The 19,235-nt window shown below is 49.4% G+C and overlaps 48 non-coding genes and 5 pseudogenes across 48 annotated transcripts; all 53 read left to right on the top strand.

The window, feature by feature from the left end:
* Positions 1 to 28: 28 nt before the first annotated feature.
* LOC149764115 (5S ribosomal RNA) lies at positions 29 to 147 on the top strand. The gene has a single exon (XR_016404677.1). It is a non-coding gene; the product is annotated as a 5S ribosomal RNA (ribosomal RNA).
* A 246-nt stretch (positions 148 to 393) lies between these two features.
* LOC149764114 (5S ribosomal RNA) lies at positions 394 to 512 on the top strand (annotated as a pseudogene).
* Positions 513 to 759: 247 nt separating this feature from the next.
* Positions 760 to 878, top strand: LOC149764113 (5S ribosomal RNA). Its single transcript, XR_016411097.1, has one exon. It is a non-coding gene; the product is annotated as a 5S ribosomal RNA (ribosomal RNA).
* Positions 879 to 1,124: 246 nt separating this feature from the next.
* Positions 1,125 to 1,243, top strand: LOC149764112 (5S ribosomal RNA). The gene has a single exon (XR_016412300.1). It is a non-coding gene; the product is annotated as a 5S ribosomal RNA (ribosomal RNA).
* A 248-nt stretch (positions 1,244 to 1,491) lies between these two features.
* LOC149764111 (5S ribosomal RNA) lies at positions 1,492 to 1,610 on the top strand. The gene has a single exon (XR_016408024.1). It is a non-coding gene; the product is annotated as a 5S ribosomal RNA (ribosomal RNA).
* Positions 1,611 to 1,856: 246 nt separating this feature from the next.
* LOC149764110 (5S ribosomal RNA) lies at positions 1,857 to 1,975 on the top strand. The gene has a single exon (XR_016405724.1). It is a non-coding gene; the product is annotated as a 5S ribosomal RNA (ribosomal RNA).
* A 246-nt stretch (positions 1,976 to 2,221) lies between these two features.
* LOC149764109 (5S ribosomal RNA) lies at positions 2,222 to 2,340 on the top strand. The gene has a single exon (XR_016408422.1). It is a non-coding gene; the product is annotated as a 5S ribosomal RNA (ribosomal RNA).
* A 247-nt stretch (positions 2,341 to 2,587) lies between these two features.
* On the top strand, positions 2,588 to 2,706 carry LOC149764108 (5S ribosomal RNA). The gene has a single exon (XR_016405092.1). It is a non-coding gene; the product is annotated as a 5S ribosomal RNA (ribosomal RNA).
* A 246-nt stretch (positions 2,707 to 2,952) lies between these two features.
* LOC149764107 (5S ribosomal RNA) lies at positions 2,953 to 3,071 on the top strand. The gene has a single exon (XR_016412516.1). It is a non-coding gene; the product is annotated as a 5S ribosomal RNA (ribosomal RNA).
* Positions 3,072 to 3,317: 246 nt separating this feature from the next.
* Positions 3,318 to 3,436, top strand: LOC149764106 (5S ribosomal RNA). Its single transcript, XR_016408421.1, has one exon. It is a non-coding gene; the product is annotated as a 5S ribosomal RNA (ribosomal RNA).
* A 247-nt stretch (positions 3,437 to 3,683) lies between these two features.
* Positions 3,684 to 3,802, top strand: LOC149764105 (5S ribosomal RNA). Its single transcript, XR_016411096.1, has one exon. It is a non-coding gene; the product is annotated as a 5S ribosomal RNA (ribosomal RNA).
* A 246-nt stretch (positions 3,803 to 4,048) lies between these two features.
* On the top strand, positions 4,049 to 4,167 carry LOC149764104 (5S ribosomal RNA). The gene has a single exon (XR_016404183.1). It is a non-coding gene; the product is annotated as a 5S ribosomal RNA (ribosomal RNA).
* A 247-nt stretch (positions 4,168 to 4,414) lies between these two features.
* LOC149764103 (5S ribosomal RNA) lies at positions 4,415 to 4,533 on the top strand. The gene has a single exon (XR_016411095.1). It is a non-coding gene; the product is annotated as a 5S ribosomal RNA (ribosomal RNA).
* A 246-nt stretch (positions 4,534 to 4,779) lies between these two features.
* Positions 4,780 to 4,898, top strand: LOC149764102 (5S ribosomal RNA). The gene has a single exon (XR_016411094.1). It is a non-coding gene; the product is annotated as a 5S ribosomal RNA (ribosomal RNA).
* Positions 4,899 to 5,144: 246 nt separating this feature from the next.
* On the top strand, positions 5,145 to 5,263 carry LOC149764101 (5S ribosomal RNA; annotated as a pseudogene).
* A 246-nt stretch (positions 5,264 to 5,509) lies between these two features.
* LOC149764100 (5S ribosomal RNA) lies at positions 5,510 to 5,628 on the top strand. Its single transcript, XR_016400478.1, has one exon. It is a non-coding gene; the product is annotated as a 5S ribosomal RNA (ribosomal RNA).
* Positions 5,629 to 5,874: 246 nt separating this feature from the next.
* On the top strand, positions 5,875 to 5,993 carry LOC149764099 (5S ribosomal RNA). The gene has a single exon (XR_016412515.1). It is a non-coding gene; the product is annotated as a 5S ribosomal RNA (ribosomal RNA).
* A 246-nt stretch (positions 5,994 to 6,239) lies between these two features.
* On the top strand, positions 6,240 to 6,358 carry LOC149764098 (5S ribosomal RNA). The gene has a single exon (XR_016408420.1). It is a non-coding gene; the product is annotated as a 5S ribosomal RNA (ribosomal RNA).
* A 247-nt stretch (positions 6,359 to 6,605) lies between these two features.
* LOC149764097 (5S ribosomal RNA) lies at positions 6,606 to 6,724 on the top strand. Its single transcript, XR_016411092.1, has one exon. It is a non-coding gene; the product is annotated as a 5S ribosomal RNA (ribosomal RNA).
* A 246-nt stretch (positions 6,725 to 6,970) lies between these two features.
* Positions 6,971 to 7,089, top strand: LOC149764096 (5S ribosomal RNA). The gene has a single exon (XR_016404181.1). It is a non-coding gene; the product is annotated as a 5S ribosomal RNA (ribosomal RNA).
* A 247-nt stretch (positions 7,090 to 7,336) lies between these two features.
* On the top strand, positions 7,337 to 7,455 carry LOC149764095 (5S ribosomal RNA). Its single transcript, XR_016411091.1, has one exon. It is a non-coding gene; the product is annotated as a 5S ribosomal RNA (ribosomal RNA).
* A 246-nt stretch (positions 7,456 to 7,701) lies between these two features.
* Positions 7,702 to 7,820, top strand: LOC149764094 (5S ribosomal RNA). The gene has a single exon (XR_016411090.1). It is a non-coding gene; the product is annotated as a 5S ribosomal RNA (ribosomal RNA).
* A 246-nt stretch (positions 7,821 to 8,066) lies between these two features.
* Positions 8,067 to 8,185, top strand: LOC149764093 (5S ribosomal RNA; annotated as a pseudogene).
* A 246-nt stretch (positions 8,186 to 8,431) lies between these two features.
* LOC149764092 (5S ribosomal RNA) lies at positions 8,432 to 8,550 on the top strand. The gene has a single exon (XR_016402044.1). It is a non-coding gene; the product is annotated as a 5S ribosomal RNA (ribosomal RNA).
* Positions 8,551 to 8,796: 246 nt separating this feature from the next.
* On the top strand, positions 8,797 to 8,915 carry LOC149764091 (5S ribosomal RNA). The gene has a single exon (XR_016411089.1). It is a non-coding gene; the product is annotated as a 5S ribosomal RNA (ribosomal RNA).
* A 246-nt stretch (positions 8,916 to 9,161) lies between these two features.
* On the top strand, positions 9,162 to 9,280 carry LOC149764090 (5S ribosomal RNA). The gene has a single exon (XR_016408419.1). It is a non-coding gene; the product is annotated as a 5S ribosomal RNA (ribosomal RNA).
* A 247-nt stretch (positions 9,281 to 9,527) lies between these two features.
* On the top strand, positions 9,528 to 9,646 carry LOC149764089 (5S ribosomal RNA). The gene has a single exon (XR_016403493.1). It is a non-coding gene; the product is annotated as a 5S ribosomal RNA (ribosomal RNA).
* A 246-nt stretch (positions 9,647 to 9,892) lies between these two features.
* On the top strand, positions 9,893 to 10,011 carry LOC149764088 (5S ribosomal RNA). The gene has a single exon (XR_016412514.1). It is a non-coding gene; the product is annotated as a 5S ribosomal RNA (ribosomal RNA).
* Positions 10,012 to 10,257: 246 nt separating this feature from the next.
* LOC149764087 (5S ribosomal RNA) lies at positions 10,258 to 10,376 on the top strand. Its single transcript, XR_016408418.1, has one exon. It is a non-coding gene; the product is annotated as a 5S ribosomal RNA (ribosomal RNA).
* Positions 10,377 to 10,623: 247 nt separating this feature from the next.
* LOC149764086 (5S ribosomal RNA) lies at positions 10,624 to 10,742 on the top strand. Its single transcript, XR_016411088.1, has one exon. It is a non-coding gene; the product is annotated as a 5S ribosomal RNA (ribosomal RNA).
* A 246-nt stretch (positions 10,743 to 10,988) lies between these two features.
* On the top strand, positions 10,989 to 11,107 carry LOC149764085 (5S ribosomal RNA). Its single transcript, XR_016411087.1, has one exon. It is a non-coding gene; the product is annotated as a 5S ribosomal RNA (ribosomal RNA).
* Positions 11,108 to 11,353: 246 nt separating this feature from the next.
* Positions 11,354 to 11,472, top strand: LOC149764084 (5S ribosomal RNA). The gene has a single exon (XR_016405785.1). It is a non-coding gene; the product is annotated as a 5S ribosomal RNA (ribosomal RNA).
* A 248-nt stretch (positions 11,473 to 11,720) lies between these two features.
* LOC149764083 (5S ribosomal RNA) lies at positions 11,721 to 11,839 on the top strand. Its single transcript, XR_016411086.1, has one exon. It is a non-coding gene; the product is annotated as a 5S ribosomal RNA (ribosomal RNA).
* Positions 11,840 to 12,085: 246 nt separating this feature from the next.
* LOC149764082 (5S ribosomal RNA) lies at positions 12,086 to 12,204 on the top strand (annotated as a pseudogene).
* A 246-nt stretch (positions 12,205 to 12,450) lies between these two features.
* On the top strand, positions 12,451 to 12,569 carry LOC149764081 (5S ribosomal RNA). Its single transcript, XR_016401935.1, has one exon. It is a non-coding gene; the product is annotated as a 5S ribosomal RNA (ribosomal RNA).
* A 246-nt stretch (positions 12,570 to 12,815) lies between these two features.
* Positions 12,816 to 12,934, top strand: LOC149764080 (5S ribosomal RNA). The gene has a single exon (XR_016411085.1). It is a non-coding gene; the product is annotated as a 5S ribosomal RNA (ribosomal RNA).
* A 246-nt stretch (positions 12,935 to 13,180) lies between these two features.
* Positions 13,181 to 13,299, top strand: LOC149764079 (5S ribosomal RNA). The gene has a single exon (XR_016412512.1). It is a non-coding gene; the product is annotated as a 5S ribosomal RNA (ribosomal RNA).
* A 246-nt stretch (positions 13,300 to 13,545) lies between these two features.
* LOC149764078 (5S ribosomal RNA) lies at positions 13,546 to 13,664 on the top strand. Its single transcript, XR_016408417.1, has one exon. It is a non-coding gene; the product is annotated as a 5S ribosomal RNA (ribosomal RNA).
* Positions 13,665 to 13,911: 247 nt separating this feature from the next.
* On the top strand, positions 13,912 to 14,030 carry LOC149764077 (5S ribosomal RNA). Its single transcript, XR_016411084.1, has one exon. It is a non-coding gene; the product is annotated as a 5S ribosomal RNA (ribosomal RNA).
* Positions 14,031 to 14,276: 246 nt separating this feature from the next.
* LOC149764076 (5S ribosomal RNA) lies at positions 14,277 to 14,395 on the top strand. Its single transcript, XR_016411083.1, has one exon. It is a non-coding gene; the product is annotated as a 5S ribosomal RNA (ribosomal RNA).
* A 246-nt stretch (positions 14,396 to 14,641) lies between these two features.
* On the top strand, positions 14,642 to 14,760 carry LOC149764075 (5S ribosomal RNA). Its single transcript, XR_016405783.1, has one exon. It is a non-coding gene; the product is annotated as a 5S ribosomal RNA (ribosomal RNA).
* Positions 14,761 to 15,008: 248 nt separating this feature from the next.
* Positions 15,009 to 15,127, top strand: LOC149764074 (5S ribosomal RNA). The gene has a single exon (XR_016411081.1). It is a non-coding gene; the product is annotated as a 5S ribosomal RNA (ribosomal RNA).
* Positions 15,128 to 15,373: 246 nt separating this feature from the next.
* LOC149764073 (5S ribosomal RNA) lies at positions 15,374 to 15,492 on the top strand (annotated as a pseudogene).
* A 246-nt stretch (positions 15,493 to 15,738) lies between these two features.
* LOC149764072 (5S ribosomal RNA) lies at positions 15,739 to 15,857 on the top strand. Its single transcript, XR_016401827.1, has one exon. It is a non-coding gene; the product is annotated as a 5S ribosomal RNA (ribosomal RNA).
* Positions 15,858 to 16,101: 244 nt separating this feature from the next.
* Positions 16,102 to 16,220, top strand: LOC149764071 (5S ribosomal RNA). Its single transcript, XR_016411080.1, has one exon. It is a non-coding gene; the product is annotated as a 5S ribosomal RNA (ribosomal RNA).
* Positions 16,221 to 16,466: 246 nt separating this feature from the next.
* Positions 16,467 to 16,585, top strand: LOC149764070 (5S ribosomal RNA). The gene has a single exon (XR_016408416.1). It is a non-coding gene; the product is annotated as a 5S ribosomal RNA (ribosomal RNA).
* Positions 16,586 to 16,832: 247 nt separating this feature from the next.
* On the top strand, positions 16,833 to 16,951 carry LOC149764069 (5S ribosomal RNA). Its single transcript, XR_016403492.1, has one exon. It is a non-coding gene; the product is annotated as a 5S ribosomal RNA (ribosomal RNA).
* A 246-nt stretch (positions 16,952 to 17,197) lies between these two features.
* Positions 17,198 to 17,316, top strand: LOC149764068 (5S ribosomal RNA). The gene has a single exon (XR_016402720.1). It is a non-coding gene; the product is annotated as a 5S ribosomal RNA (ribosomal RNA).
* A 246-nt stretch (positions 17,317 to 17,562) lies between these two features.
* LOC149764067 (5S ribosomal RNA) lies at positions 17,563 to 17,681 on the top strand. Its single transcript, XR_016408414.1, has one exon. It is a non-coding gene; the product is annotated as a 5S ribosomal RNA (ribosomal RNA).
* A 247-nt stretch (positions 17,682 to 17,928) lies between these two features.
* LOC149764066 (5S ribosomal RNA) lies at positions 17,929 to 18,047 on the top strand. The gene has a single exon (XR_016403491.1). It is a non-coding gene; the product is annotated as a 5S ribosomal RNA (ribosomal RNA).
* A 246-nt stretch (positions 18,048 to 18,293) lies between these two features.
* Positions 18,294 to 18,412, top strand: LOC149764065 (5S ribosomal RNA). Its single transcript, XR_016411079.1, has one exon. It is a non-coding gene; the product is annotated as a 5S ribosomal RNA (ribosomal RNA).
* Positions 18,413 to 18,658: 246 nt separating this feature from the next.
* Positions 18,659 to 18,777, top strand: LOC149764064 (5S ribosomal RNA). Its single transcript, XR_016401987.1, has one exon. It is a non-coding gene; the product is annotated as a 5S ribosomal RNA (ribosomal RNA).
* Positions 18,778 to 19,025: 248 nt separating this feature from the next.
* On the top strand, positions 19,026 to 19,144 carry LOC149764063 (5S ribosomal RNA). The gene has a single exon (XR_016411078.1). It is a non-coding gene; the product is annotated as a 5S ribosomal RNA (ribosomal RNA).
* Positions 19,145 to 19,235: the final 91 nt, after the last annotated feature.

Raw genomic sequence — 19,235 nt, 5'->3', positions numbered from 1 at the left:
TAAAAGGGAGTTTCGAAGGGCATGTTATGGGTGCGATCATACCAGCACTAATGCACCGGATCCCATCAAAACTCCGCAGTTAAGCGTGCTTGGGCGAGAGTAGTACTAGGATGGGTGACCCCCTGGGAAGTCCTCGTGTTGCACCCCTTTTATTTTTTGCCCGGTTTTTTATTTTTTGATAACATTTATTTTTTATTTTTCGGCTTTTGGCTTTTTCTCTTCGGATAATTTTTTTCCCCCGAAAATAAACTGAGTCCGGAGACTGGCGGTGCCATGCCGCATAGCGGAACAGCGTGTTGAATCCTACGCCAGAACGGCCCCGGCAACGCGAATGTCTCGGGCCGTCGAGGTCCGCTACTTTGTCATAAAAGGGAGTTTCGAAGGGCATGTCTTGGGTGCGATCATACCAGCACTAATGCACCGGATCCTATCAGAACTCCGCAGTTAAGCGTGCTTAGGCGAGAGTAGTACTAGGATGGGTGACCCCCTGGGAAGTCCTCATGTTGCACCCTTTTTATTTTTTGCCCGCTTTTTTATTTTTTGATAATATTTATTTTTAATTTTTTGGCTTTTGGCTTTTCCTCTTCGGATAATTTTTTTCCCCCGACAATAAACTGGGTCCGGAGATTGGCGGTGCCATGCCGCATAGCGGGACCAGCGCGTTGAATCCTACGCCAGAACGGCCCCGGCAGCGCGAATGTCTCGGGCCGTCGAGGTCTGCTGCTTTGTCATAAAAGGGAGTTTCGAAGGGCGTATCATGGGTGCGATCATACCAGCACTAATGCACCGGATCCCATCAGAACTCCGCAGTTAAGCGTGCTTGGGCGAGAGTAGTACTAGGATGGGTGACCCCCTGGGAAGTCCTCGTGTTGCACCCCTTTTATTTTTTGCCCGCTTTTTTATTTTTTGATAATATTTATTTTTAATTTTTCGGCTTTTGGCTTTTCCTCTTCGGATAATTTTTTTCCCCCGAAAATAAACTGAGTCCGGAGACTCGCGGTGCCATGCCGCATAGCGGAACAGCGCGTTGAATCCTACGCCAGAACGGCCCCGGCAGCGCGAATGTCTCGGGCCGTCGAGGTCTGCTGCTTTGTCATAAAAGGGAGTTTCGAAGGGCATGTCATGGGTGCGATCATACCAGCACTAATGCACCGGATCCCATCAGAACTCCGCAGTTAAGCGTGCTTGGGCGAGAGTAGTACTAGGATGGGTGACCCCCTGGGAAGTCCTCGTGTTGCACCCTTTTTATTTTTTTCTCCACTTTTTTATTTTTTGATAATATTTATTTTTAATTTTTCGGCTTTTGGCTTTTCCTCTTCGGATAATTTTTTTCCCCCGAAAATAAACTGAGTCCGGAGACTGGCGGTGCCATGCCGCATAGCGGGACCAGCGCGTTGAATCCTACGCCAGAACGGCCCCGGCGGCGTGAATGTCTCGGGCCGTCGAGGTCTGCTGCTTTGTCATAAAAGGGAGTTTCGATGGGCATGTCATGGGTGCGATCATACCAGCACTAATGCATCGGATCCCATCATAACTCCGCAGTTAAGCGTGCTTGGGCGAGAGTAGTACTAGGATGGGTGACCCCCTGGGAAGTCCTCGTGTTGCACCCCTTTTATTTTTTGCCCGCTTTTTTATTTTTTGATAATATTTATTTTTAATTTTTCGGCTTTTGGCTTTTCCTCTTCGGATAATTTTTTTCCCCCGAAAATAAACTGAGTCCGGAGACTCGCGGTGCCATGCCGCATAGCGGAACAGCGCGTTGAATCCTACACCAGAACGGCCCCGGCAGCGCGAATGCCTCGGGCCGTCGAGGTCTGCTGCTTTGTCATAAAAGGGAGTTTCGAAGGGCATGTCATGGGTGCGATCATACCAGCACTAATGCGCCGGATCCGATCAGAACTCCGCAGTTAAGCGTGCTTGGGCGAGAGTAGTACTAGGATGGGTGACCCCCTGGGAAGTCCTCGTGTTGCACCCTTTTTATTTTTTGCCCGCTTTTTTATTTTTTGATAATATTTATTTTTAATTTTTTGGCTTTTGGCTTTTCCTCTTCGGATAATTTTTTTCCCCCGAAAATAAACTGAGTCCGGAGACTGGCGGTGCCATGCCGCATAGCGGAACAGCGTGTTGAATCCTACGCCAGAACGGCCCCGGCAGCGCGAATGTCTCGGGCCGTCGAGGTCTGCTACTTTGTCATAAAAGGGAGTTTCGAAGGGCATGTCTTGGGTGCGATCATACCAGCACTAATGCACCGGATCCTATCAGAACTCTGCAGTTAAGCGTGCTTGGGCGAGAGTAGTACTAGGATGGGTGACCCCCTGGGAAGTCCTCATGTTGCACCCTTTTTATTTTTTGCCCGCTTTTTTATTTTTTGATAATATTTATTTTTAATTTTTTGGCTTTTGGCCTTTCCTCTTCGGATAATTTTTTTCCCCCGACAATAAACTGGGTCCGGAGACTGGCGGTGCCATGCCGCATAGCGGGACCAGCGCGTTGAATCCTACGCCAGAACGGCCCCGGCAGCGCGAATGTCTCGGGTCGTCGAGGTCTGCTGCTTTGTCATAAAAGGGAGTTTCGAAGGGCATATCATGGGTGCGATCATACCAGCACTAATGCACCTGATCCCATCAGAACTCCGCAGTTAAGCGTGCTTGGGCGAGAGTAGTACTAGGATGGGTGACCCCCTGGGAAGTCCTCGTGTTGCACCTCTTTTATTTTTTGCCCGCTTTTTTATTTTTTGATAACATTTATTTTTTATTTTTCGGCTTTTGGCTTTTCCTCTTCGGATAATTTTTTTCCCCCGAAAATAAACTGAGTCCGGAGACTGGCGGTGCCATGCCGCATAGCGGAACAGCGCGTTGAATCCTACGCCAGAACGGCCCCGACAGCGCGAATGTCTCGGGCCGTCGAGGTCTGCTGCTTTGTCATAAAAGGGAGTTTCGAAGGGCATGTCATGGGTGCGATCATACCAGCACTAATGCACCGGATCCCATCAGAACTCCGTAGTTAAGCGTGCTTGGGCGAGAGTAGTACTAGGATGGGTGACCCCCTGGGAAGTCCTCGTGTTGCACCCCTTTTATTTTTTGCCCGCTTTTTTATTTTTTGATAACATTTATTTTTTATTTTTCGGCTTTTGGCTTTTCCTCTTCGGATAATTTTTTTCCCCCGAAAATAAACTGAGTCCGGAGACTGGCGGTGCCATGCCGCATAGCGGAACAGCGTGTTGAATCCTACGCCAGAACGGCCCCGGCAGCGCGAATGTCTCGGGCCGTCGAGGTCTGCTACTTTGTCATAAAAGGGAGTTTCGAAAGGCATGTCTTGGGTGCGATCATACCAGCACTAATGCACCGGATCCTATCAGAACTCTGCAGTTAAGCGTGCTTGGGCGAGAGTAGTACTAGGATGGGTGACCCCCTGGGAAGTCCTCATGTTGCACCCTTTTTATTTTTTGCCCGCTTTTTTATTTTTTGATAATATTTATTTTTAATTTTTTGGCTTTTGGCTTTTCCTCTTCGGATAATTTTTTTCCCCCGACAATAAACTGGGTCCGGAGACTGGCGGTGCCATGCCGCATTGCGGGACCAGCGCGTTGAATCCTACGCCAGAACGGCCCCGGCAGCGCGAATGTCTCGCGCCGTCGAGGTCTGCTGCTTTGTCATAAAAGGGAGTTTCGAAGGGCGTATCATGGGTGCGATCATACCAGCACTAATGCACCGGATCCCATCAGAACTCCGCAGTTAAGCGTGCTTGGGCGAGAGTAGTACTAGGATGGGTGACCCCCTGGGAAGTCCTCGTGTTGCACCCCTTTTATTTTTTGCCCGCTTTTTTCTTTTTTGATAACATTTATTTTTAATTTTTTGGCTTTTGGCTTTTCCTCTTCGGATAATTTTTTTCCCTCGAAAATAAACTCAGTCCGGAGACTCGCGGTGCCATGCCGCATAGCGGAACAGCGCATTGAATCCTACGCCAGAACGGCCCCGGCAGCGCGAATGTCTCGGGCCGTCGAGGTCTGCTGCTTTGTCATAAAAGGGTGTTTCGATGGGCATGTCATGGGTGCGATCATACCAGCACTAATGCACCGGATCCCATCAGAACTCCGCAGTTAAGCGTGCTTGGGCGAGAGTAGTACTAGGATGGGTGACCCCCTGGGAAGTCCTCATGTTGCACCCTTTTTATTTTTTGCCCGCTTTTTTATTTTTTGATAATATTTATTTTTAATTTTTTGGCTTTTGGCTTTTCCTCTTCGGATAATTTTTTTCCCCCGACAATAAACTGGGTCCGGAGACTGGCGGTGCCATGCCGCATTGCGGGACCAGCGCGTTGAATCCTACGCCAGAACGGCCCCGGCAGCGCGAATGTCTCGCGCCGTCGAGGTCTGCTGCTTTGTCATAAAAGGGAGTTTCGAAGGGCGTATCATGGGTGCGATCATACCAGCACTAATGCACCGGATCCCATCAGAACTCCGCAGTTAAGCGTGCTTGGGCGAGAGTAGTACTAGGATGGGTGACCCCCTGGGAAGTCCTCGTGTTGCACCCCTTTTATTTTTTGCCCGCTTTTTTCTTTTTTGATAACATTTATTTTTAATTTTTTGGCTTTTGGCTTTTCCTCTTCGGATAATTTTTTTCCCTCGAAAATAAACTCAGTCCGGAGACTCGCGGTGCCATGCCGCATAGCGGAACAGCGCATTGAATCCTACGCCAGAACGGCCCCGGCAGCGCGAATGTCTCGGGCCGTCGAGGTCTGCTGCTTTGTCATAAAAGGGTGTTTCGATGGGCATGTCATGGGTGCGATCATACCAGCACTAATGCACCGGATCCCATCAGAACTCCGCAGTTAAGCGTGCTTGGGCGAGAGTAGTACTAGGATGGGTGACCCCCTGGGAAGTCCTCGTGTTGCACCCCTTTTATTTTTTGCCCGCTTTTTTATTTTTTGATAATATTTATTTTTAATTTTTCGGCTTTTGGCTTTTCCTCTTCGGATAATTTTTTTCCCCCGAAAATAAACTGAGTCCGGAGACTCGCGGTGCCATGCCGCATAGCGGAACAGCGCGTTGAATCCTACGCCAGAACGGCCCCGGCAGCGCGAATGTCTCGGGCCGTCGCGGTCTGCTGCTTTGTCATAAAAGGGAGTTTCGAAGGGCATGTCATGGGTGCGATCATACCAGCACTAATGCACCGGATCCCATCATAACTCCGCAGTTAGGCGTGCTTGGGCGAGAGAAGTACTAGGATGGGTGACCCCCTGGGAAGTCCTCGTGTTGCACCCTTTTTATTTTTTGCCCGCTTTTTTATTTTTTGATAATATTTATTTTTAATTTTTTGGCTTTTGGCTTTTCCTCTTCGGATAATTTTTTCCCCCCGAAAATAAACTGAGTCCGGAGACTGGCGGTGCCATGCCGCATAGCGGAACAGCGCGTTGAATCCTACGCCAGAACGGCCCCGGCAGCGCGAATGTCTCGGGCCGTCGAGGTCTGCTGCTTTATCATAAAAGGGAGTTTCGAAGGGCATGTCATGGGTGCGATCATACCAGCACTAATACACCGGATCCCATCAGAACTCCGCAGTTAAGCGTGCTTGGGCGAGAGTAGTACTAGGATGGGTGACCCCCTGGGAAGTCCTCGTGTTGCACCTCTTTTATTTTTTGCCCGCTTTTTTATTTTTTGATAACATTTATTTTTTATTTTTCGGCTTTTGGCTTTTCCTCTTCGGATAATTTTTTTCCCCCGAAAATAAACTGAGTCCGGAGACTGGCGGTGCCATGCCGCATAGCGGAACAGCGCGTTGAATCCTACGCCAGAACGGCCCCGACAGCGCGAATGTCTCGGGCCGTCGAGGTCTGCTGCTTTGTCATAAAAGGGAGTTTCGAAGGGCATGTCATGGGTGCGATCATACCAGCACTAATGCACCGGATCCCATCAGAACTCCGTAGTTAAGCGTGCTTGGGCGAGAGTAGTACTAGGATGGGTGACCCCCTGGGAAGTCCTCGTGTTGCACCCCTTTTATTTTTTGCCCGCTTTTTTATTTTTTGATAACATTTATTTTTTATTTTTCGGCTTTTGGCTTTTCCTCTTCGGATAATTTTTTTCCCCCGAAAATAAACTGAGTCCGGAGACTGGCGGTGCCATGCCGCATAGCGGAACAGCGTGTTGAATCCTACGCCAGAACGGCCCCGGCAGCGCGAATGTCTCGGGCCGTCGAGGTCTGCTACTTTGTCATAAAAGGGAGTTTCGAAAGGCATGTCTTGGGTGCGATCATACCAGCACTAATGCACCGGATCCTATCAGAACTCTGCAGTTAAGCGTGCTTGGGCGAGAGTAGTACTAGGATGGGTGACCCCCTGGGAAGTCCTCATGTTGCACCCTTTTTATTTTTTGCCCGCTTTTTTATTTTTTGATAATATTTATTTTTAATTTTTTGGCTTTTGGCTTTTCCTCTTCGGATAATTTTTTTCCCCCGACAATAAACTGGGTCCGGAGACTGGCGGTGCCATGCCGCATTGCGGGACCAGCGCGTTGAATCCTACGCCAGAACGGCCCCGGCAGCGCGAATGTCTCGCGCCGTCGAGGTCTGCTGCTTTGTCATAAAAGGGAGTTTCGAAGGGCGTATCATGGGTGCGATCATACCAGCACTAATGCACCGGATCCCATCAGAACTCCGCAGTTAAGCGTGCTTGGGCGAGAGTAGTACTAGGATGGGTGACCCCCTGGGAAGTCCTCGTGTTGCACCCCTTTTATTTTTTGCCCGCTTTTTTCTTTTTTGATAACATTTATTTTTAATTTTTTGGCTTTTGGCTTTTCCTCTTCGGATAATTTTTTTCCCTCGAAAATAAACTCAGTCCGGAGACTCGCGGTGCCATGCCGCATAGCGGAACAGCGCATTGAATCCTACGCCAGAACGGCCCCGGCAGCGCGAATGTCTCGGGCCGTCGAGGTCTGCTGCTTTGTCATAAAAGGGTGTTTCGATGGGCATGTCATGGGTGCGATCATACCAGCACTAATGCACCGGATCCCATCAGAACTCCGCAGTTAAGCGTGCTTGGGCGAGAGTAGTACTAGGATGGGTGACCCCCTGGGAAGTCCTCATGTTGCACCCTTTTTATTTTTTGCCCGCTTTTTTATTTTTTGATAATATTTATTTTTAATTTTTTGGCTTTTGGCTTTTCCTCTTCGGATAATTTTTTTCCCCCGACAATAAACTGGGTCCGGAGACTGGCGGTGCCATGCCGCATTGCGGGACCAGCGCGTTGAATCCTACGCCAGAACGGCCCCGGCAGCGCGAATGTCTCGCGCCGTCGAGGTCTGCTGCTTTGTCATAAAAGGGAGTTTCGAAGGGCGTATCATGGGTGCGATCATACCAGCACTAATGCACCGGATCCCATCAGAACTCCGCAGTTAAGCGTGCTTGGGCGAGAGTAGTACTAGGATGGGTGACCCCCTGGGAAGTCCTCGTGTTGCACCCCTTTTATTTTTTGCCCGCTTTTTTCTTTTTTGATAACATTTATTTTTAATTTTTTGGCTTTTGGCTTTTCCTCTTCGGATAATTTTTTTCCCTCGAAAATAAACTCAGTCCGGAGACTCGCGGTGCCATGCCGCATAGCGGAACAGCGCATTGAATCCTACGCCAGAACGGCCCCGGCAGCGCGAATGTCTCGGGCCGTCGAGGTCTGCTGCTTTGTCATAAAAGGGTGTTTCGATGGGCATGTCATGGGTGCGATCATACCAGCACTAATGCACCGGATCCCATCAGAACTCCGCAGTTAAGCGTGCTTGGGCGAGAGTAGTACTAGGATGGGTGACCCCCTGGGAAGTCCTCGTGTTGCACCCCTTTTATTTTTTGCCCGCTTTTTTATTTTTTGATAATATTTATTTTTAATTTTTCGGCTTTTGGCTTTTCCTCTTCGGATAATTTTTTTCCCCCGAAAATAAACTGAGTCCGGAGACTCGCGGTGCCATGCCGCATAGCGGAACAGCGCGTTGAATCCTACGCCAGAACGGCCCCGGCAGCGCGAATGTCTCGGGCCGTCGCGGTCTGCTGCTTTGTCATAAAAGGGAGTTTCGAAGGGCATGTCATGGGTGCGATCATACCAGCACTAATGCACCGGATCCCATCATAACTCCGCAGTTAGGCGTGCTTGGGCGAGAGAAGTACTAGGATGGGTGACCCCCTGGGAAGTCCTCGTGTTGCACCCTTTTTATTTTTTGCCCGCTTTTTTATTTTTTGATAATATTTATTTTTAATTTTTTGGCTTTTGGCTTTTCCTCTTCGGATAATTTTTTCCCCCCGAAAATAAACTGAGTCCGGAGACTGGCGGTGCCATGCCGCATAGCGGAACAGCGCGTTGAATCCTACGCCAGAACGGCCCCGGCAGCGCGAATGTCTCGGGCCGTCGAGGTCTGCTGCTTTATCATAAAAGGGAGTTTCGAAGGGCATGTCATGGGTGCGATCATACCAGCACTAATACACCGGATCCCATCAGAACTCCGCAGTTAAGCGTGCTTGGGCGAGAGTAGTACTAGGATGGGTGACCCCCTGGGAAGTCCTCGTGTTGCACCCCTTTTATTTTTTGCCCGCTTTTTTATTTTTTGATAACATTTATTTTTTATTTTTCGGCTTTTGGCTTTTCCTCTTCGGATAATTTTTTTCCCCCGAAAATAAACTCAGTCCGGAGACTGGCGGTGCCATGCCGCATAGCGGAACAGCGCGTTGAATCCTACGCCAGAACGGCCCCGGCAGCGCGAATGTCTCGGGCCGTCGAGGTCTGCTGCTTTGTCATAAAAGGGAGTTTCGAAGGGCATGTCATGGGTGCGATCATACCAGCACTAATGCACCGGATCCCATCAGAACTCCGCAGTTAAGCGTGCTTGGGCGAGAGTAGTACTAGGATGGGTGACCCCCTGGGAAGTCCTCGTGTTGCACCCCTTTTATTTTTTGCCCGCTTTTTTATTTTTTGATAACATTTATTTTTTATTTTTCGGCTTTTGGCTTTTCCTCTTCGGATAATTTTTTTCTCCCGAAAATAAACTGAGTCCGGAGACTGGCGGTGCCATGCCGCATAGCGGAACAGCGTGTTGAATCCTACGCCAGAACGGCCCCGGCAGCGCGAATGTCTCGGGCCGTCGAGGTCTGCTACTTTGTCATAAAAGGGAGTTTCGAAGGGCATGTCTTGGGTGCGATCATACCAGCACTAATGCACCGGATCCTATCAGAACTCTGCAGTTAAGCGTGCTTGGGCGAGAGTAGTACTAGGATGGGTGACCCCCTGGGAAGTCCTCATGTTGCACCCTTTTTATTTTTTGCCCGCTTTTTTATTTTTTGATAATATTTATTTTTAATTTTTTGGCTTTTGGCTTTTCCTCTTCGGATAATTTTTTTCCCCCGACAATAAACTGGGTCCGGAGACTGGCGGTGCCATGCCGCATAGCGGGACCAGCGCGTTGAATCCTACGCCAGAACGGCCCCGGCAGCGCGAATGTCTCGGGCCGTCGAGGTCTGCTGCTTTGTCATAAAAGGGAGTTTCGAAGGGCATATCATGGGTGCGATCATACCAGCACTAATGCACCTGATCCCATCAGAACTCCGCAGTTAAGCGTGCTTGGGCGAGAGTAGTACTAGGATGGGTGACCCCCTGGGAAGTCCTCGTGTTGCACCCCTTTTATTTTTTGCCCGCTTTTTTATTTTTTGATAACATTTATTTTTTATTTTTCGGCTTTTGGCTTTTCCTCTTCGGATAATTTTTTTCCCCCGAAAATAAACTGAGTCCGGAGACTGGCGGTGCCATGCCGCATAGCGGAACAGCGCGTTGAATCCTACGCCAGAACGGCCCCGGCAGCGCGAATGTCTCGGGCCGTCGAGGTCTGCTGCTTTGTCATAAAAGGGAGTTTCGAAGGGCATGTCATGGGTGCGATCATACCAGCACTAATGCACCGGATCCCATCAGAACTCCGTAGTTAAGCGTGCTTGGGCGAGAGTAGTACTAGGATGGGTGACCCCCTGGGAAGTCCTCGTGTTGCACCCCTTTTATTTTTTGCCCGCTTTTTTATTTTTTGATAACATTTATTTTTTATTTTTCGGCTTTTGGCTTCTCCTCTTCGGATAATTTTTTTCCCCCGAAAATAAACTGAGTCCGGAGACTGGCGGTGCCATGCCGCATAGCGGAACAGCGTGTTGAATCCTACGCCAGAACGGCCCCGGCAGCGCGAATGTCTCGGGCCGTCGAGGTCTGCTACTTTGTCATAAAAGGGAGTTTCGAAGGGCATGTCTTGGGTGCGATCATACCAGCACTAATGCACCGGATCCTATCAGAACTCTGCAGTTAAGCGTGCTTGGGCGAGAGTAGTACTAGGATGGGTGACCCCCTGGGAAGTCCTCATGTTGCACCCTTTTTATTTTTTGCCCGCTTTTTTATTTTTTGATAATATTTATTTTTAATTTTTTGGCTTTTGGCTTTTCCTCTTCGGATAATTTTTTTCCCCCGACAATAAACTGGGTCCGGAGACTGGCGGTGCCATGCCGCATTGCGGGACCAGCGCGTTGAATCCTACGCCAGAACGGCCCCGGCAGCGCGAATGTCTCGCGCCGTCGAGGTCTGCTGCTTTGTCATAAAAGGGAGTTTCGAAGGGCGTATCATGGGTGCGATCATACCAGCACTAATGCACCGGATCCCATCAGAACTCCGCAGTTAAGCGTGCTTGGGCGAGAGTAGTACTAGGATGGGTGACCCCCTGGGAAGTCCTCGTGTTGCACCCCTTTTATTTTTTGCCCGCTTTTTTCTTTTTTGATAACATTTATTTTTAATTTTTTGGCTTTTGGCTTTTCCTCTTCGGATAATTTTTTTCCCTCGAAAATAAACTCAGTCCGGAGACTCGCGGTGCCATGCCGCATAGCGGAACAGCGCATTGAATCCTACGCCAGAACGGCCCCGGCAGCGCGAATGTCTCGGGCCGTCGAGGTCTGCTGCTTTGTCATAAAAGGGTGTTTCGATGGGCATGTCATGGGTGCGATCATACCAGCACTAATGCACCGGATCCCATCAGAACTCCGCAGTTAAGCGTGCTTGGGCGAGAGTAGTACTAGGATGGGTGACCCCCTGGGAAGTCCTCGTGTTGCACCCCTTTTATTTTTTGCCCGCTTTTTTATTTTTTGATAATATTTATTTTTAATTTTTCGGCTTTTGGCTTTTCCTCTTCGGATAATTTTTTTCCCCCGAAAATAAACTGAGTCCGGAGACTCGCGGTGCCATGCCGCATAGCGGAACAGCGCGTTGAATCCTACGCCAGAACGGCCCCGGCAGCGCGAATGTCTCGGGCCGTCGAGGTCTGCTGCTTTGTCATAAAAGGGAGTTTCGAAGGGCATGTCATGGGTGCGATCATACCAGCACTAATGCAACGGATCCCATCAGAACTCCGCAGTTAACCGTGCTTGGGCGAGAGTAGTACTAGGATGGGTGACCCCCTGGGAAGTCCTCGTGTTGCACCCTTTTTATTTTTTTCTCCACTTTTTTATTTTTTGATAATATTTATTTTTAATTTTTCGGCTTTTGGCTTTTCCTCTTCGGATAATTTTTTTCCCCCGAAAATAAACTGAGTCCGGAGACTGGCGGTGCCATGCCGCATAGCGGGAATAGCGCGTTGAATCCTACGCCAGAACGGCCCCGGCGGCGCGAATGTCTCGGGCCGTCGAGGTCTGCTGCTTTGTCATAAAAGGGAGTTTCGATGGGCATGTCATGGGTGCGATCATACCAGCACTAATGCACCGGATCCCATCAGAACTCCGCAGTTAAGCGTGCTTGGGCGAGAGTAGTACTAGGATGGGTGACCCCCTGGGAAGTCCTCGTGTTGCACCCCTTTTATTTTTTGCCCGCTTTTTTATTTTTTGATAATATTTATTTTTAATTTTTCGGCTTTTGGCTTTTCCTCTTCGGATAATTTTTTTCCCCCGAAAATAAACTGAGTCCGGAGACTCGCGGTGCCATGCCGCATAGCGGAACAGCGCGTTGAATCCTACGCCAGAACGGCCCCGGCAGCGCGAATGTCTCGGGCCGTCGCGGTCTGCTGCTTTGTCATAAAAGGGAGTTTCGAAGGGCATGTCATGGGTGCGATCATACCAGCACTAATGCACCGGATCCCATCATAACTCCGCAGTTAGGCGTGCTTGGGCGAGAGAAGTACTAGGATGGGTGACCCCCTGGGAAGTCCTCGTGTTGCACCCTTTTTATTTTTTGCCCGCTTTTTTATTTTTTGATAATATTTATTTTTAATTTTTTGGCTTTTGGCTTTTCCTCTTCGGATAATTTTTTCTCCCCGAAAATAAACTGAGTCCGGAGACTGGCGGTGCCATGCCGCATAGCGGAACAGCGCGTTGAATCCTACGCCAGAACGGCCCCGGCAGCGCGAATGTCTCGGGCCGTCGAGGTCTGCTGCTTTATCATAAAAGGGAGTTTCGAAGGGCATGTCATGGGTGCGATCATACCAGCACTAATACACCGGATCCCATCAGAACTCCGCAGTTAAGCGTGCTTGGGCGAGAGTAGTACTAGGATGGGTGACCCCCTGGGAAGTCCTCGTGTTGCACCCCTTTTATTTTTTGCCCGCTTTTTTATTTTTTGATAACATTTATTTTTTATTTTTCGGCTTTTGGCTTTTCCTCTTCGGATAATTTTTTTCCCCCGAAAATAAACTCAGTCCGGAGACTGGCGGTGCCATGCCGCATAGCGGAACAGCGCGTTGAATCCTACGCCAGAACGGCCCCGGCAGCGCGAATGTCTCGGGCCGTCGAGGTCTGCTGCTTTGTCATAAAAGGGAGTTTCGAAGGGCATGTCATGGGTGCGATCATACCAGCACTAATGCACCGGATCCCATCAGAACTCCGCAGTTAAGCGTGCTTGGGCGAGAGTAGTACTAGGATGGGTGACCCCCTGGGAAGTCCTCGTGTTGCACCCCTTTTATTTTTTGCCCGCTTTTTCATTTTTTGATAACATTTATTTTTTATTTTTCGGCTTTTGGCTTTTCCTCTTCGGATAATTTTTTTCTCCCGAAAATAAACTGAGTCCGGAGACTGGCGGTGCCATGCCGCATAGCGGAACAGCGTGTTGAATCCTACGCCAGAACGGCCCCGGCAGCGCGAATGTCTCGGGCCGTCGAGGTCTGCTGCTTTGTCATAAAAGGGAGTTTCGAAGGGCATGTCATGGGTGCGATCATACCAGCACTAATGCACCGGATCCCATCAGAACTCCGTAGTTAAGCGTGCTTGGGCGAGAGTAGTACTAGGATGGGTGACCCCCTGGGAAGTCCTCGTGTTGCACCCCTTTTATTTTTTGCCCGCTTTTTTATTTTTTGATAACATTTATTTTTTATTTTTCGGCTTTTGGCTTCTCCTCTTCGGATAATTTTTTTCCCCCGAAAATAAACTGAGTCCGGAGACTGGCGGTGCCATGCCGCATAGCGGAACAGCGTGTTGAATCCTACGCCAGAACGGCCCCGGCAGCGCGAATGTCTCGGGCCGTCGAGGTCTGCTACTTTGTCATAAAAGGGAGTTTCGAAGGGCATGTCTTGGGTGCGATCATACCAGCACTAATGCACCGGATCCTATCAGAACTCTGCAGTTAAGCGTGCTTGGGCGAGAGTAGTACTAGGATGGGTGACCCCCTGGGAAGTCCTCATGTTGCACCCTTTTTATTTTTTGCCCGCTTTTTTATTTTTTGATAATATTTATTTTTAATTTTTTGGCTTTTGGCTTTTCCTCTTCGGATAATTTTTTTCCCCCGACAATAAACTGGGTCCGGAGACTGGCGGTGCCATGCCGCATTGCGGGACCAGCGCGTTGAATCCTACGCCAGAACGGCCCCGGCAGCGCGAATGTCTCGCGCCGTCGAGGTCTGCTGCTTTGTCATAAAAGGGAGTTTCGAAGGGCGTATCATGGGTGCGATCATACCAGCACTAATGCACCGGATCCCATCAGAACTCCGCAGTTAAGCGTGCTTGGGCGAGAGTAGTACTAGGATGGGTGACCCCCTGGGAAGTCCTCGTGTTGCACCCCTTTTATTTTTTGCCCGCTTTTTTCTTTTTTGATAACATTTATTTTTAATTTTTTGGCTTTTGGCTTTTCCTCTTCGGATAATTTTTTTCCCTCGAAAATAAACTCAGTCCGGAGACTCGCGGTGCCATGCCGCATAGCGGAACAGCGCATTGAATCCTACGCCAGAACGGCCCCGGCAGCGCGAATGTCTCGGGCCGTCGAGGTCTGCTGCTTTGTCATAAAAGGGTGTTTCGATGGGCATGTCATGGGTGCGATCATACCAGCACTAATGCACCGGATCCCATCAGAACTCCGCAGTTAAGCGTGCTTGGGCGAGAGTAGTACTAGGATGGGTGACCCCCTGGGAAGTCCTCGTGTTGCACCCCTTTTATTTTTTGCCCGCTTTTTTATTTTTTGATAATATTTATTTTTAATTTTTCGGCTTTTGGCTTTTCCTCTTCGGATAATTTTTTTCCCCCGAAAATAAACTGAGTCCGGAGACTCGCGGTGCCATGCCGCATAGCGGAACAGCGCGTTGAATCCTACGCCAGAACGGCCCCGGCAGCGCGAATGTCTCGGGCCGTCGAGGTCTGCTGCTTTGTCATAAAAGGGAGTTTCGAAGGGCATGTCATGGGTGCGATCATACCAGCACTAATGCAACGGATCCCATCAGAACTCCGCAGTTAACCGTGCTTGGGCGAGAGTAGTACTAGGATGGGTGACCCCCTGGGAAGTCCTCGTGTTGCACCCTTTTTATTTTTTTCTCCACTTTTTTATTTTTTGATAATATTTATTTTTAATTTTTCGGCTTTTGGCTTTTCCTCTTCGGATAATTTTTTTCCCCCGAAAATAAACTGAGTCCGGAGACTGGCGGTGCCATGCCGCATAGCGGGAATAGCGCGTTGAATCCTACGCCAGAACGGCCCCGGCGGCGCGAATGTCTCGGGCCGTCGAGGTCTGCTGCTTTGTCATAAAAGGGAGTTTCGATGGGCATGTCATGGGTGCGATCATACCAGCACTAATGCACCGGATCCCATCAGAACTCCGCAGTTAAGCGTGCTTGGGCGAGAGTAGTACTAGGATGGGTGACCCCCTGGGAAGTCCTCGTGTTGCACCCCTTTTATTTTTTGCCCGCTTTTTTATTTTTTGATAATATTTATTTTTAATTTTTCGGCTTTTGGCTTTTCCTCTTCGGATAATTTTTTTCCCCCGAAAATAAACTGAGTCCGGAGACTCGCGGTGCCATGCCGCATAGCGGAACAGCGCGTTGAATCCTACGCCAGAACGGCCCCGGCAGCGCGAATGTCTCGGGCCGTCGCGGTCTGCTGCTTTGTCATAAAAGGGAGTTTCGAAGGGCATGTCATGGGTGCGATCATACCAGCACTAATGCACCGGATCCCATCATAACTCCGCAGTTAGGCGTGCTTGGGCGAGAGAAGTACTAGGATGGGTGACCCCCTGGGAAGTCCTCGTGTTGCACCCTTTTTATTTTTTGCCCGCTTTTTTATTTTTTGATAATATTTATTTTTAATTTTTTGGCTTTTGGCTTTTCCTCTTCGGATAATTTTTTCTCCCCGAAAATAAACTGAGTCCGGAGACTGGCGGTGCCATGCCGCATAGCGGAACAGCGCGTTGAATCCTACGCCAGAACGGCCCCGGCAGCGCGAATGTCTCGGGCCGTCGAGGTCTGCTGCTTTATCATAAAAGGGAGTTTCGAAGGGCATGTCATGGGTGCGATCATACCAGCACTAATACACCGGATCCCATCAGAACTCCGCAGTTAAGCGTGCTTGGGCGAGAGTAGTACTAGGATGGGTGACCCCCTGGGAAGTCCTCGTGTTGCACCCCTTTTATTTTTTGCCCGCTTTTTTATTTTTTGATAACATTTATTTTTTATTTTTCGGCTTTTGGCTTTTCCTCTTCGGATAATTTTTTTCCCCCGAAAATAAACTCAGTCCGGAGACTGGCGGTGCCATGCCGCATAGCGGAACAGCGTTGAATCCTACGCCAGAACGGCCCCGGCAGCGCGAATGTCTCGGGCCGTCGAGGTCTGCTGCTTTGTCATAAAAGGGAGTTTCGAAGGGCATGTCATGGGTGCGATCATACCAGCACTAATGCACCGGATCCCATCAGAACTCCGCAGTTAAGCGTGCTTGGGCGAGAGTAGTACTAGGATGGGTGACCCCCTGGGAAGTCCTCGTGTTGCACCCCTTTTATTTTTTGCCCGCTTTTTCATTTTTTGATAACATTTATTTTTTATTTTTCGGCTTTTGGCTTTTCCTCTTCGGATAATTTTTTTCTCCCGAAAATAAACTGAGTCCGGAGACTGGCGGTGCCATGCCGCATAGCGGAACAGCGTGTTGAATCCTACGCCAGAACGGCCCCGGCAGCGCGAATGTCTCGGGCCGTCGAGGTCTGCTACTTTGTCATAAAAGGGAGTTTCGAAGGGCATGTCTTGGGTGCGATCATACCAGCACTAATGCACCGGATCCTATCAGAACTCTGCAGTTAAGCGTGCTTGGGCGAGAGTAGTACTAGGATGGGTGACCCCCTGGGAAGTCCTCATGTTGCACCCTTTTTATTTTTTGCCCGCTTTTTTATTTTTTGATAATATTTATTTTTAATTTTTTGGCTTTTGGCTTTTCCTCTTCGGATAATTTTTTTCCCCCGACAATAAACTGGGTCCGGAGACTGGCGGTGCCATGCCGCATAGCGGGACCAGCGCGTTGAATCCTACGCCAGAACGGCCCCGGCAGCGCGAATGTCTCGGGCCGTCGAGGTCTGCTGCTTTGTCATAAAAGGGAGTTTCGAAGGGCATATCATGGGTGCGATCATACCAGCACTAATGCACCTGATCCCATCAGAACTCCGCAGTTAAGCGTGCTTGGGCGAGAGTAGTACTAGGATGGGTGACCCCCTGGGAAGTCCTCGTGTTGCACCCCTTTTATTTTTTGCCCGCTTTTTTATTTTTTGATAACATTTATTTTTTATTTTTCGGCTTTTGGCTTTTCCTCTTCGGATAATTTTTTTCCCCCGAAAATAAACTGAGTCCGGAGACTGGCGGTGCCATGCCGCATAGCGGAACAGCGCGTTGAATCCTACGCCAGAACGGCCCCGGCAGCGCGAATGTCTCGGGCCGTCGAGGTCTGCTGCTTTGTCATAAAAGGGAGTTTCGAAGGGCATGTCATGGGTGCGATCATACCAGCACTAATGCACCGGATCCCATCAGAACTCCGTAGTTAAGCGTGCTTGGGCGAGAGTAGTACTAGGATGGCTGACCCCCTGGGAAGTCCTCGTGTTGCACCCCTTTTATTTTTTGCCCGCTTTTTTATTTTTTGATAACATTTATTTTTTATTTTTCGGCTTTTGGCTTCTCCTCTTCGGATAATTTTTTTCCCCCGAAAATAAACTGAGTCCGGAGACTGGCGGTGCCATGCCGCATAGCGGAACAGCGTGTTGAATCCTACGCCAGAACGGCCCCGGCAGCGCGAATGTCTCGGGCCGTCGAGGTCTGCTACTTTGTCATAAAAGGGAGTTTCGAAGGGCATGTCTTGGGTGCGATCATACCAGCACTAATGCACCGGATCCTATCAGAACTCTGCAGTTAAGCGTGCTTGGGCGAGAGTAGTACTAGGATGGGTGACCCCCTGGGAAGTCCTCATGTTGCACCCTTTTTATTTTTTGCCCGCTTTTTTATTTTTTGATAATATTTATTTTTAATTTTTTGGCTTTTGGCTTTTCCTCTTCGGATAATTTTTTTCCCCCGACAATAAACTGGGTCCGGAGACTGGCGGTGCCATGCCACATAGCGGGACCAGCGCGTTGAATCCTACGCCAGAACGGCCCCGGCAGCGCGAATGTCTCGGGCCGTCGAGGTCTGCTGCTTTGTCATAAAAGGGAGTTTCGAAGGGCATATCATGGGTGCGATCATACCAGCACTAATGCACCTGATCCCATCAGAACTCCGCAGTTAAGCGTGCTTGGGCGAGAGTAGTACTAGGATGGGTGACCCCCTGGGAAGTCCTCGTGTTGCACCCCTTTTATTTTTTGCCCGCTTTTTTCTTTTTTGATAACATTTATTTTTAATTTTTTGGCTTTTGGCTTTTCCTCTTCGGATAATTTTTTTCCCTCGAAAATAAACTGAGTCCGGAGACTCGCGGTGCCATGCCGCATAGCGGAACAGCGCATTGAATCCTACGCCAGAACGGCCCCGGCAGCGCGAATGTCTCGGGCCGTCGAGGTCTGCTGCTTTGTCATAAAAGGGTGTTTCGATGGGCATGTCATGGGTGCGATCATACCAGCACTAATGCACCGGATCCCATCAGAACTCCGCAGTTAAGCGTGCTTGGGCGAGAGTAGTACTAGGATGGGTGACCCCCTGGGAAGTCCTCGTGTTGCACCCCTTTTATTTTTTGCCCGCTTTTTTATTTTTTGATAATATTTATTTTTAATTTTTCGGCTTTTGGCTTTTCCTCTTCGGATAATTTTTTTCCCCCGAAAATAAACTGAGTCCGGAGACTCGCGGTGCCATGCCGCATAGCGGAACAGCGCGTTGAATCCTACGCCAGAACGGCCCCGGCATCGCGAATGTCTCGGTCCGTCGAGGTCTGCTGCTTTGTCATAAAAGGGAGTTTCGAAGGGCATGTCATTGGTGCGATCATACCAGCACTAATGCACCGGATCCCATCAGAACTCCGCAGTTAAGCGTGCTTGGGCGAGAGTAGTACTAGGATGGGTGACCCCCTGGGAAGTCCTCGTGTTGCACCCTTTTTATTTTTTTCTCCACATTTTTATTTTTTGATAATATTTATTTTTAATTTTTCGGCTTTTGGCTTTTCCTCTTCGGATAATTTTTTTCCTCCGAAAATAAACTGAGTCCGGAGACTGGCGGTGCCATGCCGCATAGCGGGAATAGCGCGTTGAATCCTACGCCAGAACGGCCCCGGCGGCGCGAATGTCTCGGGCCGTCGAGGTCTGCTGCTTTGTCATAAAAGGGAGTTTCGATGGGCATGTCATGGGTGCGATCATACCAGCACTAATGCACCGGATCCCATCAGAACTCCGCAGTTAAGCGTGCTTGGGCGAGAGTAGTACTAGGATGGGTGACCCCCTGGGAAGTCCTCGTGTTGCACCCCTTTTATTTTTTGCCCGCTTTTTTATTTTTTGATAATATTTATTTTTAATTTTTCGGCTTTTGGCTTTTCCTCTTCGGATAATTTTTTTCCC

The sequence above is a fragment of the Phoenix dactylifera genome, chromosome 4, assembly GCF_051530095.1.
Source record: "Phoenix dactylifera cultivar Ajwa chromosome 4, Ajwa_hap1_PhDact_Kaust_v1.1, whole genome shotgun sequence".
Lineage (NCBI taxonomy): Eukaryota > Viridiplantae > Streptophyta > Magnoliopsida > Arecales > Arecaceae > Phoenix > Phoenix dactylifera.
Note: the sequence above shows the minus strand (reverse complement) of the source record. Positions and strands in the feature narration are given on the sequence as shown.